This window comes from Psammomys obesus, unplaced genomic scaffold (genome assembly GCF_907164565.1).
Source record: "Psammomys obesus unplaced genomic scaffold, mPsaObe1.curated_primary_1811, whole genome shotgun sequence".
NCBI lineage: Eukaryota > Metazoa > Chordata > Mammalia > Rodentia > Muridae > Psammomys > Psammomys obesus.
In genome coordinates, this window is record NW_026596040.1 from 33,083,906 (window position 1) to 33,098,738 (window position 14,833).

Here is a 14,833-nt window from a genome sequence, read left to right on the forward strand (position 1 = left end):
TGATACAAGCAGTATCCAGCAGTATCCAGTATCCAGCTCTGATACAAACAGTATCCAGCAGTTGGCAGGGAATGAGGGACGGTGCTCTTTTTGTGACAATGCCACCTGTACTAGTCAAGAATTCAATTCACCAGAAAATGTTTCTATGTCCTCTACAAGCTTATGCTATGAGCAGTTCTTTAGAAATAGCCAGGCTTATTTTCTCCAATAACAGTTTTTTTTTTTAACCTTACACATTTGGCCTTTTTAATCCATGCTCTTTTTCTTTATTTCTTTTTTTTTTCAATTCATAGTCTTTTTTTTTTTTGCATTTTTTTTTCTTATCAGTTACATTTTATTAACTCTGTATCCCAGCCTTGTCCCGATCCCTCATTCCCTCCCAGTCCCTCCCTCTTTCCCTCATCTCCACCGTGCCCCTTGCCAAGTCCACTGATAGGGGGAACCTCCTCCCCATTCATCTGATCCTGTTTTATCAGGTATCTTCAGGACTGGCTGCAAAGCTCTCCTCTGTGGCCTAACAGGACTGCTCCTCCCTTGGGGGGTGGGGAGGCCAAAGAGCCAGTCATTGAGTTCCTGTTAGAAATAGTCCTTGTTCCCCTCACTTTGGGAAACCAATTGGTTACTGAGCTACCACAGGCTACATCTGAGCAGAGGTTCTAGGTTATATCCATACATGGTCCTTGCTTGCATGTCAGTCTCAGAAAAGACCCTGTGCCCAGATATCTTTGGTCCTTGTGGAGCTCCTATCCTTTCCCCATCAGACTAACTCCCCTTCTTTCTTAGGATTCCCTGTACTCTGCCAAAGGTTTGGTCATGAGTCTTTGCTTTGAAAACACTGCTAGTTCCCCTCACTATGAGAAACCAATTGGTTACTGAGCTACCACAGGCTACATCTGAGCAGGGGTTCTAGGTTACATTCATACATGGTCCTTGAACTATTTCTAACAGGAACTCAATGACTGGCTCTTTGGCCTCCCCACCCCCCAAGGGAGGAGCAGTCCTGTTAGGCCACAGAAGAGAGCTTTGCAGCCAGTCCTGAAGATACCTGATAAAACAGGATCAGATGAATGGGGAGGAGGTCCCCCCTATCAGTGGACTTGGCAAGGGGCACGGTGGTGATGAGGGAGGGAGGGAAGGACTGGGAGGGAATGAGGGATCGGGACACGGCTGGGATACAGAGTTAATAAAATGTAACTGATAAGAAAAAAATAAAATTCAAAAAAAAATCAAAAAAAAAAAAGAAAATACTGCTAGTTAGAGTCTTTCAAATGCGCTCAGTAGACTCCTGTCATACGTTCAATGCACATCCCATCTGTCTTTCTAAACGAGGATTGATCATCTTACCCCATGTCTGCTCTCTTGATTATCTTTTTTAGGTGTACAGATTTCATTATGTTTATCACATCTTATAAGTCTATATAAGTGAGTATATACCGTGTTTGTCTTTCTCCTTCTAGGATATTTCACTCAGGATGATCTTTTCTAGGTCCCACCATTTGCCTGCAAATTTCATGATTTCCTCCTTTTTGATTGCTGAGTAGTATTCCATTGTGTAAAAATGTCACAATTTCTGTACCCATTTCATTCTAGCGACATTGTAATTACCTAGGTTAGGTATCATCCCTTGCTGGATATGGGATGCACATTACTTGTGAAAACAGGTATACCTTTCTCATGAAAGAAGAGCAAAAAGATTGTTAGGGCCAGAGGTCCTGGATATCTGCTGCGCAGTAGTGTCTTCTATCTATGACAGGAAAACAGGACACATGAAATCTCAACAGCGTAGCTGCCTGAAGAATAGCATCACCATCAGACATGGCAATGTAGATGGGGATAGTCTCAGAAGACTCCATTCTGAGGTGAAAGTCGAAAGCCAATGACTGCTGAGAAAGGAAGATTCAGTCTTTCTGAGCGATGAGACCCTTAAATGATATCGAACACCAAACGCTCAGTCCTAAGACCATATACATATCATCCAGTTATATTCATATATGTATGTGTATTATATGTATGTATATGCAACAGTCTTAATTGAAGGAAACACAATGATTTTGAGGACTTGGGAAGGAGGCTATAGAGGTATTGGAGGGGGGATGGGAAAAGACGTTCTGTAAGTACAAATTGAAAATAAATTATTCTAAAAAGAAAAAAAAAACCCATAAAGTGATAAACTGTAAAAGTAACATGACAAGATGTATATCTGTTCAACGAAACAGTTTTCTAAGCGTCATAGCATTGGGAATAGCACCAGTATGGCTGATTTTTAATTCTGCAGTAAAAATATTAGAAACCAAGCAGGAGTGATACATTTAAAAATAATATTGTTGATGATGATGTTGAAAATGAGCAAGACAGGGGACAAGAATAAGATGTTCTGCTTTTTTGGGGGGGGTATTTTTTGTTTTTGTTTTTTTTCTACATAGCTCATAGATTCTGACAACCAACCAGAGTGAGTAAATTCCCTCATGTCACAAGAACATGAGACTTGGCATACTAAGAACATACAAGAAGAACAGTTTCACTCTATAAGCTTTACTGTTGCACAACTTGGTGCAAAGAGAGCACGTTTGGGCTTGTGGTTCATTCTATGGGGTAGAGTGACAGCATAGCGAATACGCAGTCAGTATGTGCTACTCTCCAAACTTGCACTTTCGTACCCCAGCTAGAGTACTGAGAAAATCCGCAGGACCTAGTGGAGAAAACACAGGTAGAGAAATGGCTTTCGGGAGTGAGGTAAGGACACACTCTGGTCCAATTAAACAAAAGTGAAGGGACTTCATCACCTCTAGGTTTGCCACATATAAAGGGTTAACAGATTGGATTCAAGCTGACACTTAGGAATAGCAGCTATCATACAAGCATAAGAGAGTATAAAAGTCATTGATAAAGGTAAGCATATAGTCAAAATAAAAAAAAAATCTTGAATACCCAAATGGTGGTTTATATATCATTTAGTTCTAGTAAAAAAGAAGCAAGAAGCATTAGCCAAAGTAATTTGAGACTGAACATACAGTTTAAAAACATCGTAACTGATATAAAAAATACCGAGAATGGGAATAAAATGATTGATATTTTTTCCTTTAAGCTAACTGACAATTAATTATTCATTTAAAGTAGACTGCTAAATGTTCAGATGTCTTGTGTGAATTTCATAGTAACCACAAAGCAAAAAATCTATAGTTGATGCACAAAGATAAAATAATCAAGGCCTGCCAGAATAATAATCATAAGAAAACAAAGGAAGGGAATCCATAAAACAAGGAACAAAGAAAAAATAAAACAAAACAAAAATATCAACAATAAATTCTTATCAACCACTAATTACTTTAAATTGAAATAGAAGAACCTCTCTAATTAAACAAACAACATTTAAGTACAATAAAAAGAAAAAATAAAGGTCTAATTGTATTAGTCTGTTAGAGACTCAATTTTGAAGACTCAATGTTAGGATTTTTTGTTGTTAAAGACTGTGGCAAATACGTGAAAAATAAACTTTTGAAAGGGAAAGATTTATTTTGGTCTATGTTGTCGAAGTTTCAAGGTGAGGTTATGCAGCTCTGCTGTTTCCATGCCTTTAGTATGCAGAGCCTTCTGTTGGTGTGTGTATATGGGGGGGGGGTTAAACAGCTGCTTACCTTTCAATGACTGGAACGTAGAAAAAGCAGTATATCCTAGAAGATACCTGCGCCTATGGCACACATTTTTTGACCAGGTTCCACTATCCACAGTTCTATAAGCTCGTTGTATCATATTTAACTTTTCTGTTAATCCAGTTTACATACCAAATTCTGATTATGTTTTTCTCTTCTCCAACGTCTCCTAGATCCAACCCACTTTCTCACCTATCCAAATCCAAACCCTTTCTCTCAGACATTAGAATACAAATGAGCATTTAAACAACAACAATATAGTAAAAAACAAAACATATTAGAAGGAGAAGAAAAGAACAAAAAGAAAAGAAGCCAATAAAAAAAGCGTAAGAAACACATATAGATACAGAGACACACTCATTCACAAATAGGAATCTCATAAAAACACAAAATGGGAAACCATAATATAAACACAAAGAAGCTGGGGGAGGGAGGCTGACAAAGCATTATAAGATAAAGAATACAAACTTCTCTTAAGTCCGGTCATCATGCCCAGCAGTTTATAGCCAACATATTTAACTTTGACTCCATTAGTAGAACAGTCCATTGTTGAAGAACATTCATCGCCTAATCACTTACCAAAGTACAATGTGAGCACTGTTGACACTGAAGAATAAGACTTCAAAATTTGAGCCACTGGGCCCAGTATAACATATCTAAACCAAAATAGACAAATATGAGTGTGACATTGATTTAAGTGGTACTTTGGGGCAAGGGAGTAAATTAGAAGCCACTTCTATGACCTGATAGAAGAGAAACAATAGAATCTAGTCCTATAGGAGAAAGACCCGAATGAAAAGAAAGGACGTAAGACCCAGCTCAATCCAAGAAACTACCTCCAATTAACAACCTCTTGCAAAAGAAAAAAAATATTTCATTCCATGGAGTCTCACTGGTATACACGACAAACTTAAGGTCAGACCCATGCCCAGCAGGAGATGGCCAACACAAATGTATTTAAAGGTAATTGTGGAGATGGTTTATCTCAGTAGTGTTATGTTCCAGCATTTTTTCTATTACCTTACTGGCCTTTACCTTGTATATATGGTTTTTTATTTTCAAATTTTTATGATGTGTTTGTGTGTGTGTGTGTGTGTGTGTGTGTGTGTGTGTGTGTATGTTCCTTGTGTTTTCTTCCTTCCTTCATTTATTTTTTTGCTCTTTTTATATTTCTAGGTTTGCTAACTTTTTGTTTTAATTTGCCTGTTTGTTTTTTTTAATATCTTCTCTTTTTTTATTAGTTCACTTTATTTACTTTACATCCCAAGGGTGCCCCTTTCTCTTCTCCCTTCTTCCCCTTTCCCCATTTCCTTTCCTCCCAGAGAAGGGAAATACTCTCTCCCCTGTATCAACCCTCTCCAGCACATCAAGTCACATCAGGACTAAGCATATCTTCATCCCCTGAGGTCAGGCAAGGAGCATGCATGGTCTGGATCTAGGCCCCCTAGATCCAGATGGCTAGGGTGACCAATGGGTGCCTTTTTCTTCATTGGGCCCCTGGCAAGTGGAGAGGGTGTACTCTTTCTAACATGGACTCTATTGCCTGTTTTTGGATCACTTCCCCATTGCAGCTCTTCCTGTTTGTTTTCTTAAGAGAAAGAGAGAAAATTGCATAGAAGCAGAAGGGTAAGGACCTGCAAAGAGTCTGGGATAAATAAGAGAGGGACAACACTATCAAATGTTTTATATGAAAAAAATAGCCTTGTTTTCAATAAAAACAAAAATTTTAAAAATAAGCAAGTAATAAATTTAACACTGGATATATATATATATATATATACACATTTGGCCCATGGTTGATGCAATATTTAAGAGGCTGTTTGAATAAATAAAATAACTATGATTATTATTTTTAAAAAGATAGGAAGAGAAGATATTAATATATAAAGAAAAAAAGGAATGAAGTAGAAAGAAAGATTGGCACACCTAAGTGAGACTGATTGTATAAAGAAGCAATCAAGATTTAACAGCAGTGGATATGAGGCTTCACTGCACTGTTCTTCCCAGACTTGGTGCCAACAGTGGCTACCAGAGAGGCCTACTCCTCTCTTGAAAAGGAACCTAATATACTAGCACACTGAAGAGAGATTAGCAAGATTGTGTAGACACAAACCGAGGTTGAACAACTCGTAGGCAGAAACATAGCCAGAGAGGACTAGAGTGCAGATTTTGAAAAAAAGAGAGTGGTGCTGGAGCCTGAAGCTGAGCCTCTTTGGGACTGTCTTTAAGGGAAAGGCCTGATAGGATTCGTTGTGGCCACTACCTAGGAAAGGCAAAGCACAGGGACATATTAAGTGTGCTACTGAACATTACACAAAATCAAAGGAAGAGTTGAATCTAAGAAAAGATAAGATTCACAGACTACTAACGAACCTAACCACAAACACACAGAGAGAAGACATAAGTTAATTAAATTGGAGCTGAAAAAAATAATAAAACAGAATCAAGTGAAATACACAGAAGTATTAGAAAGCAGATTTCACAACTTAGTTGACTTTAGTTGTGATCTTTATAGTAAATAGTCACATGGATTGAACGTCAGCAAGTCCTAGAGTGTATAAATTGAAGAAATTTAGCTGAAGTCTAGAAAGTTTTCATCTCTCTCTCGCTGTTCTGATAGATGGTGCAGTGTGCCCAGGTGCTTCGAGTGCTTGGTGACTTGATTTCCCTCCACAATGGACTGCACTTTGTACTATAGGCGCGAGTAGAACGTTTCTCCCTTAAATTACATTCCTCAGGTATCCTATCACAGTGACAACAAAAGAGACCAACACACATCCATTCCTTGAACTGGAAGAACTGGAAAAAAATAGAAAATATTTCTAAACACACAAGACATACCAAAATTAAACCAAGATGATAGATGACATAAGCAACTCTTACTCATAGCAAGTAAAGATATTAAGGAAGAAATTAAGTCTTCCCAGAAATTAAAACTTGGCACAGACAGATTATCTGCTGAATTCAACAGAATATTGGAGAAAATGTTAATGGCAATGCTTGTCAAACTACTCTATGAAATAAAAAAAAAAAAAAAACAAAACAGGACACTAACAAGCTCATTCTGTGACTGGAGTGTCACCTTGACATGAAAACTAGGGAAGAACAGAGCAAAAAGTAAAATTGTAAATTAACTCTTCTGATGATCAGACATACACATTCTCATTACAAACTTGGAAACCAAATTCAACAGAATGTTAAGATGATTATACTTTGTGGCCAATTTGGTTTTATCCTTGGAGTATTTTGTTAGTTAAATGTATACTCATTAACATATGCAATACAGCCTGCAGGTTGACTCTTCAGGAAAGAAATATCATGATCTTCTAGTTAGATAAAGAAATGTTCAATTACATTGTATAATAAAATATTAGAAGAGGTAGGAATAGAAGAAATAGACATCAATCAAACAAAAACTATATGAATTAACCAATAACAAACATTATACAAAATGGAAAAAAGCAACATTTGCCTTAAAATCTGGAATAAGCCCACTTTCTACAACCCTATACATCACAGTGCTAAAAAAATCTTAGCTTAGGCAGAAAGAGGAAAAAGGACAGAAATTAGAAAGAACTCATTATCCTTAATTACACATAACATGATCCTACACTTAAAAGATCATAAAGACTCCATTAGAAAACTCTTAGATCTGATATAAAAAAAAAACTTACAGCAAAGTAGCAGGATACTAAAGAAACATAAAACAATTTATAGAACAATATAATGAACTCCTGAAAAACAAATTGGAAAAATTTCTTTCATAAACATACATTCAGGCCTCAAAGTAAGCCTAAGGAAGATGAGAAAAGACATCAACAATGGAATCTTTTTGCCAAAAATGGTATATGGTAAATAAATGGTCAACAAAATCCCAAAGATTTTCCTCATATGATAAGCAAAGGTATCCTTGTAGAAATAGCAAGGCTACAAAACTCCAAGGCAATTCTAAGAGAAAATTGTAATACTGAAGGTAAAACTCAAATCATACTACACAACCATACTGATAAAAACAGCGATATACTGGCAAAAAATCAGATATTTAGATACTGAAGAGAACAGAGAATGCAGAAGTAAACCCACAAAGGCTTTGTCAAACAATATTTTTATCTCTTTATATGTATATATATTCACATATATGTGTATATATGTATATATACAGATTTATGTATGTATGTATTTATGTGTATGTGATACTTATTCATGCTATGGCACATATATGGAGATCAGAAGACAACATTTTTAGGAATCTGTTCTCTCCTTCACCTTTGAGGAACAAGGGAACAAACTCAGGTCTTCAGGCTTAGCAACACAACATTTTACCTCGTGAGCATCTTGTCAGGTCAAGCCACCTAATTTCTGACACAGGTGTCAAAAGTATACGTCAGACAAAGATGAGCTCGGGAAAAAATGTGGGAAAACTGGATATCCACATAGAGAAGTATGAATTTATAGCCATTTCTCTCAATGTGGACACACATAAATCAACTACAAGCTGACCAAAGCCTTAACCCAAAACATCAAATGCTCAGACTGCTAGAGGAACAAGAGACAGGCACAAAAGAGTTTTGTTCTGAACTGAGCTCCAGTTGCACAAAAAGTAATTCCAAAGGTTGCCAGACTGAATCACATGACATTAAAAAGCTTCTTCACAGCAAAGCAAGTAAAAACAGCAGCCTGAAGAGGCCACCTAAAGAATGAGTCAAAATTTTTATTAACTTCCTGTGACCAAGAATTGTATAGCTGGAATCTTGAGGTAGATTGATTCGCATTTTCCTGAGGAACCACCAAACTTCTTTGTATAGTAGTTATACAAGTTTTTAGTGCCACCAGCAAAGGATGAATATTCCTCTTACTTTACATTTCCACAGCATGGGGTGTCACTTGTTTTATTGATTTTGGCCATACTGGTGATTGTAAGATGAAATCTCAAAGTCATTTTGATTGGCATTTCCCTGATGGCTAAGGATGTTAAACATTTTAAGTATTTCCTAGCCACTTGAGTTTCTACTTTTGAGACATCTGTTTAAATCTGTACCCCAGTTTTAAATTGGATTATTTGCTTTCTGAAATACAGTTTCTTGGGGTCTTTATATATTTTGGATATTAATCTTTTCTTTGATGTGACATTGGTAAAAATATTTTCCCATTCTGTAGGGCTCCTCTTTGTCCAAATAAGTGCCTTTTGCCTTACAGAAGACTTTCAGTTTCATGAGGTCCAATTTGTTAAGTTAATCTTACTGCATGCTCTATTCGAGTCTTTTTCTTGCCCATGATTCCAAAACTATTCCCCACTTTCTCTTCTTCCACGTTCAGGGTATCTAATTTTATGTTTAGGTCTCAGATTCACTTAGAGTTGAGTCTTACACAGAGTGATGAGTGTGTATCTAATTGGATTCTACATGCAACCATTGGATTGACCTTTATAATTTCTTTAAGAGACTCTTTTTTTCCAAAGTGTATTTTTTGAATTTTTTATTTTTATTTTTTATATTAATTACAGTTATTCACTTTGTATCCCAGCTGTAGTTCCTTCCATCCTTCCCTCCCAATCTCAAACTCCCTCCCTCTTCTCCTCCTATGCCCCTCCAATTCCACAGATAGGGAAGGTCCTCCTCCCCTTCCATGTGACCCTAGCTTATCAAGTCTTATCAGAACTGGCTACATTGTCCTCTGTGGCCTGGCAAGGCTGCACTCCCATGCTGGGCAGGCAGTCAAAGAGCCAGCCACTGAGTTCATGTCAGAGACAGTCCCTGTTGCCCTTACTAGGGAACCCACTTGGATACTGAGCTGCCATGGGCTACATCTGAGCAGGGGTTCTAGGTTATATCCATGAATGGTCCTTGGTTGGAGTATCAGTCTCAGAAAAGTCCCCTGTGCCCAGATATTTTGGTTCTGTCGCAAAAATCAAATGCTACATAGTATTTGGATTTATGTCTGTTTCTTCAATTTAATTCGATTATAAGATGTGTGCTTTTGTGCCAATATCATGTTATTTTTTTCTAGCATAATCCTATAATACAATTGTAGATAGAAGTAGAAATATCTTCAACATTTCTTTGTTTAAGCTATCCTAGAATTTTGTCTTTCCATACTAAGCTGAAAATTGTCCTTTCAAGTTCTAGAAAAAGTTGTGCTAGGATTTTGATGAAGATTACATTGGACCTGCAGATGCTTTTGATAGTATGGCCATTTTTACTATGTTAAAATTCTACCGATCCTTGAGAATGGGAGATTGTTACATTTTCTCATATATTCTTCATTTTCTTTCTTCACTGTCTTTAAATTTTTACCATACAAGTCTTTTACTTGCTTGGTTACCATTATTCCAAGATAAGATATTTTCTATTTTTAAAGCTACTGTGAAGGTGTTCTTTCCCAGATTTCTTTCTCGGTCTATTTGTCATTTTTATATAGCAGAGCTATGGAATTTTTGTGAGTTAATTTTGTATCCTGTTACTTTGCTGAAACTATGTATCACCTTTAGATTTAGGGTCACTTATGCGTATTATCGTAGCCTTTGCAAATAAAGATACTATGACTTCCTCTTTTCTAACCAGCATCACTTAAATTTCTTTCAGTTATCATATTGCTCTAGGTAAAACTTCAAGTACTATATTGAATAGATATGGAGAGACTTAACAACCTTGTCTTGTTCCTGATTTTAGTGGAATTATTTTGTGTTTCTATCTATTTAAATTGAGGTAGGCTCTGTGCTAGTTTAATATTGCCTTTATTATGTTTAGGTATGTCCTTTTATCCCTAATTTCCCCAGAACTTCTATCATAAAGGGGTGTTAGACATTATCAAAGGCTATTTCTACACCTAATGAGATGATCATTTGGTATTTTTCTTTCAGTTTTTTTATATAGTAGATTACATTTACTGGTTTTCATATATTGAACTATCCCTGCATGTTGGGATGAAGTCTACTTGATTATGATGAATGATATTTTGGATGTATTCTTGAAGTTTGTTTACAAATATTCTATAGAGAATTTTTGTAGCTAAGTTCTTAATGGAAATTGGTTTGTAATTCTCTTTTTTTATTGAGTCTGTATGTGGCGTAGGTATCAGGGTTAACTCCAAATTCCTAAAGAGTATTGAGCAATATTATTCCTGTTACTATTTTGAGGAATAAATTGTGGAGTATTGATATTAACACCCCTTTGAAAGTCTGGTTGGATTCTGCACCAAAACTTTCTGACCCTGAGTTGGCAGACTTTTAATTACTGCTGCCATTTCTCTGCGGGTTATGTGTCTGTTTAAATTGTTTACCTGTTCTTGATGTAACTTTGGGAAGTAACACCTATAGAAAAAAAATCTGTTTCTTGAAGATTTTCATATTTGGTGGAACACAGTTTTTTAGAGTATGTCCTTATGATTCTTTAGATTTCCTCTATATCTGTTATTATGTCCTCTTTTCATTTCTACTTTTGCTAACTTGGATTGTCTCTCTGCCATTTTGTTAATTTAGATAGAGTATGTCAGTCTTACTGATTTTCTCAAAGAACCAACTCATTGTTTTAGTGATTTTTTTTATTGTTCTTTCTGTTGTTGCTATTGTTCCTATTTTATTGATTTCGGCCCTGAATTCGAATATTTCTTCTGCTCTATTGTAATTTCTACTGTGATTCCAGTCTAGTGTGATTTCTTCTTTTAGTTTTAGAACATTTAAGTATGCCATAAGTTGTTGGAATGAGATTTCTCCAAGTTTTTTATGTAGTCACCTAGTTCTATGAGATTCCCTTTTATGCTTTTTGGTTGTGTCCCATAAGTTTGGGTATGTTTTGTAAACATTTCCATTCAATTCTAATAAGTCTTTAATTTCTTTCTTAATTTTTGTTTCAACTCATTTTTATTTAGTAGAGAGTTGTTCAGTTTTCATGAGTTTGAAAGCTTTCTTCTGTTTCTATTATTCTTGCCATCTAGTTTTACCCTGTGGTCAAATAAGATGCAATGTGTAAAATGAATTTTTATTCTCCTAGTTCAGTTGTTGTCTCTGTAGTTTATTGCCTCTGTTTACTAACCTAGGCCTAGTCCTGGGAGCTTCTAGTCTCCATACATTTTAACTAGACCTAGACTGTTTTCAGCCTCCGAGACTTACTGCTGATTTAGCTCACCTTTTCTTACTCTTTCTGAGCTCTGGGCTAGCTGGTTCAACTCAGCTGTTCTAGCTCAAACTCCTCTCCCAGCTGATTTATTTTACCTGGCTTATCTCTTGGCCTCTGAGTTGCTCTGCTTGGCCTCAAACTAACTCTAGCAATCTCCTCTAATCTACTGGCTCCTTCTCATTCTCTAGTTCATTTGATCTTCATCTGAGTTCTCTCTCTGCAACCTGTCTCTCTATTACTGTCCCAGTAAAACTGCCTCCCTTGTCTCCGCATTGCCCCTTAAGTGGCTTCCCTTTCTCTTCTTGTCAGAGTTGGGTATATCCTATTCTGTCAAATCTTTCTCTGTTTTGACATTATATCTGTTACTCCTTTAAACATCACTTTCAAATTTGGGTGCTTCCTTCTACAAACTAACTTTACCTTCATTGTTTAGGATTAAAGGAATGTACCATTACACCAGGATCTAAGCTCTTCTTTACCTGAAACTTGTTCTTCTCCAGGCTGGCTTTGATCTGCTGGCCTCTGTCTCCTGGATTAAAGGTGTATTTGTATTCCAGCTGGATCACACACAGTTAGAAGATTTTTTTTTTCGCTTAGATCTTTTAATGTGATCTCTTGCCAGAACAGCTGTGTTCGGAATTAATATTCCTAATTTGATTTTCTTGTATCTGTTGAGACTTGCTTTGAATCTGAGTATGTGGTTAATTTTGAAAAAACTTCCATGAGTCTACGAGAAGATCATAGATCCTTTTGTGTTTGAATGAAATGTGTAAATATCTGATAGATCCATTCTGTTTATAACATCAAGTAGCTTCAGCAGTTTTCAGTATTTCTCCTTTCAGTTTTTGTCTGAATGACCTGTCTGTTGGTGAGAGTGGGTTATTTCAGTCTGCCACTATCAGGGTGGGAGGGTCAATGTATGATTTAAGCTGTAGGAGTGTTTCTTTCATGAACTTGTTTACACTTGTGTTTGCTATACAGATCAATTATTATGTCCTCTTGGTGTATATTTTGAGTGTGTAATATCCTTCTGTATCTCTTCTGATTACTACTCAATTAAGGTCTCTTTTGTCAGATATTAAAAAGACTATACTGGCTTGTTTTTTAGATCCATTTTCTTCAAATAACTTTTTCCATCCTGTCACCCCAATGTGATACCTGTTCTTGAGGTTAAGGTGTGTTTCTTGGATGCAGCAGAAGGCTGGACCCTGTTTTGACAGCAATTCTGTTATTGATCTAGATAGTTTCACTTGTAATTTCATGTCTCATACATATGCATGTTTTTGCACATATGTGCATATGCATATTTTTATGTATCTATATAAAATCTAGGAACCACACATAAAAGGCAACATATACGGTACTTATCCTGAAATTGGCTTAATCTCTGCTTACATCAGTTTTCTTGTAAATGACATAATTTATTTTTTCTGGGTGAGAAAAAAAACGTATATATCTGTATATAATCTTTCCTTTATTCACTTATTTATACTTACATTAATTCTACAAATAATCTACTTCAAACACTCCTTTAAATATATTTCTGTGAAACATTTGTGAATGAAACAATGTGCCTAAAACACATTGATTCATATCCCTTTGAAGAATACTCAGAAAATAATATTTGAATCAGATGTCAACCAAGAAAATAAAATAGAGGATCCATAAGTGAACTCACATCTAATTTTTGGCAAAGGTGCTAAAAACATATGCTAGAGAAGTCAGTTCATGACAAATCGTGCTGGGAATGAATGTGTACATATCAGGGACTTGAATTTGATGCCTACATGTTACCTTGTACTCAGCAAAACACAAATCCAACACAACTAAACATGGCTTTTAGAAACAATTAAAAAAGACAACATATTTATTGGTCTTAAACAAAGACTGCTAGTTGATCATTAAAAATGTAGAGCTGTATTGATTAAAGATAAGCAACTAAGTATTTTTTCTATAAATTATTTCAATTTGGAGGTTCGGCAATTACTGTTTTGTGTTTTATTTCCCTCTGTACAGTTTCTACATGTCTGAACATTTCCAAAGGGTTAGAAGCATAGAAGACTACGTGACAGAGAAAAGGCTTTACACAACTCAAAAAACAAAAATTATTGAATACTTGTAAAAGAAAAAAAAAGCTTGTAATTATAAGCTATAAGTCACCAATAAGTCACATTCTCTTAGAGCTCTTGAGATGTATAACACTATAATCCTTATTTATTCTTAAAATATACTGCTTTATTCTTTGCGAATTTCATTCAGTATATTTTGAAAATATTTTATTTACTCTCTCAAATCCTCCTAGGTCTTCCCCTACCTCCCCACTCAATTGACTTCTGCTTGGTATATACCCAAAGTTTGCTCAAGTACACAAAAGGGATATTTGCTCAACCATGTTTATAGCAGCTTTATTTGTAATAGCCAGAACCTGGAAACAACCCAGATGTCCATCAACGGAGGAATGGGTACAGAAATTGTGGTATTTTTACACAATGGAATACTACTCAGCAATCAAAAAGGAGGAAATCATGAAATTTGCAGGCAAATGGTGGGATCTAGAAAAGATCATCCTGAGTGAAATATCCCAGAAGGAGAAAGACAAACACGGTATATACTCACTTATATAGACCTATAAGATATGATTAACATAATGAAATCTATACACCTAAAAAAGATAATCAAGAGAGCGGACATGGGGTAAGATTATCAATCCTCGTTTTGAAAGACAGATGGGATGCGCATTGAACATTGACAGGAGTCTACTGAGCGCATTTGAAAGACTCTAACTAGCAGTGTTTTCAAAGCAAAGACTCATGACCAAACCTTTGGCAGAGTACAGGGAATCATAAGAAAGAAGGGGAGTTAGTCTGATGAGGAAAGGATAGGAGCTCCACAAGGACCAAAGATATCTGGGCACAGGGTCTTTTCTGAGACTGACATGCAACCAAGGACCATGTAAGAATGTAACCTAGAACCTCTGCTCAGATGTAGCCTGTGGTAGCTCAGTAACCAATTGGTTTCCCATAGTGAGGGGAACAAGGACTATTTCTAACAGGAACTCAATGACTGGCT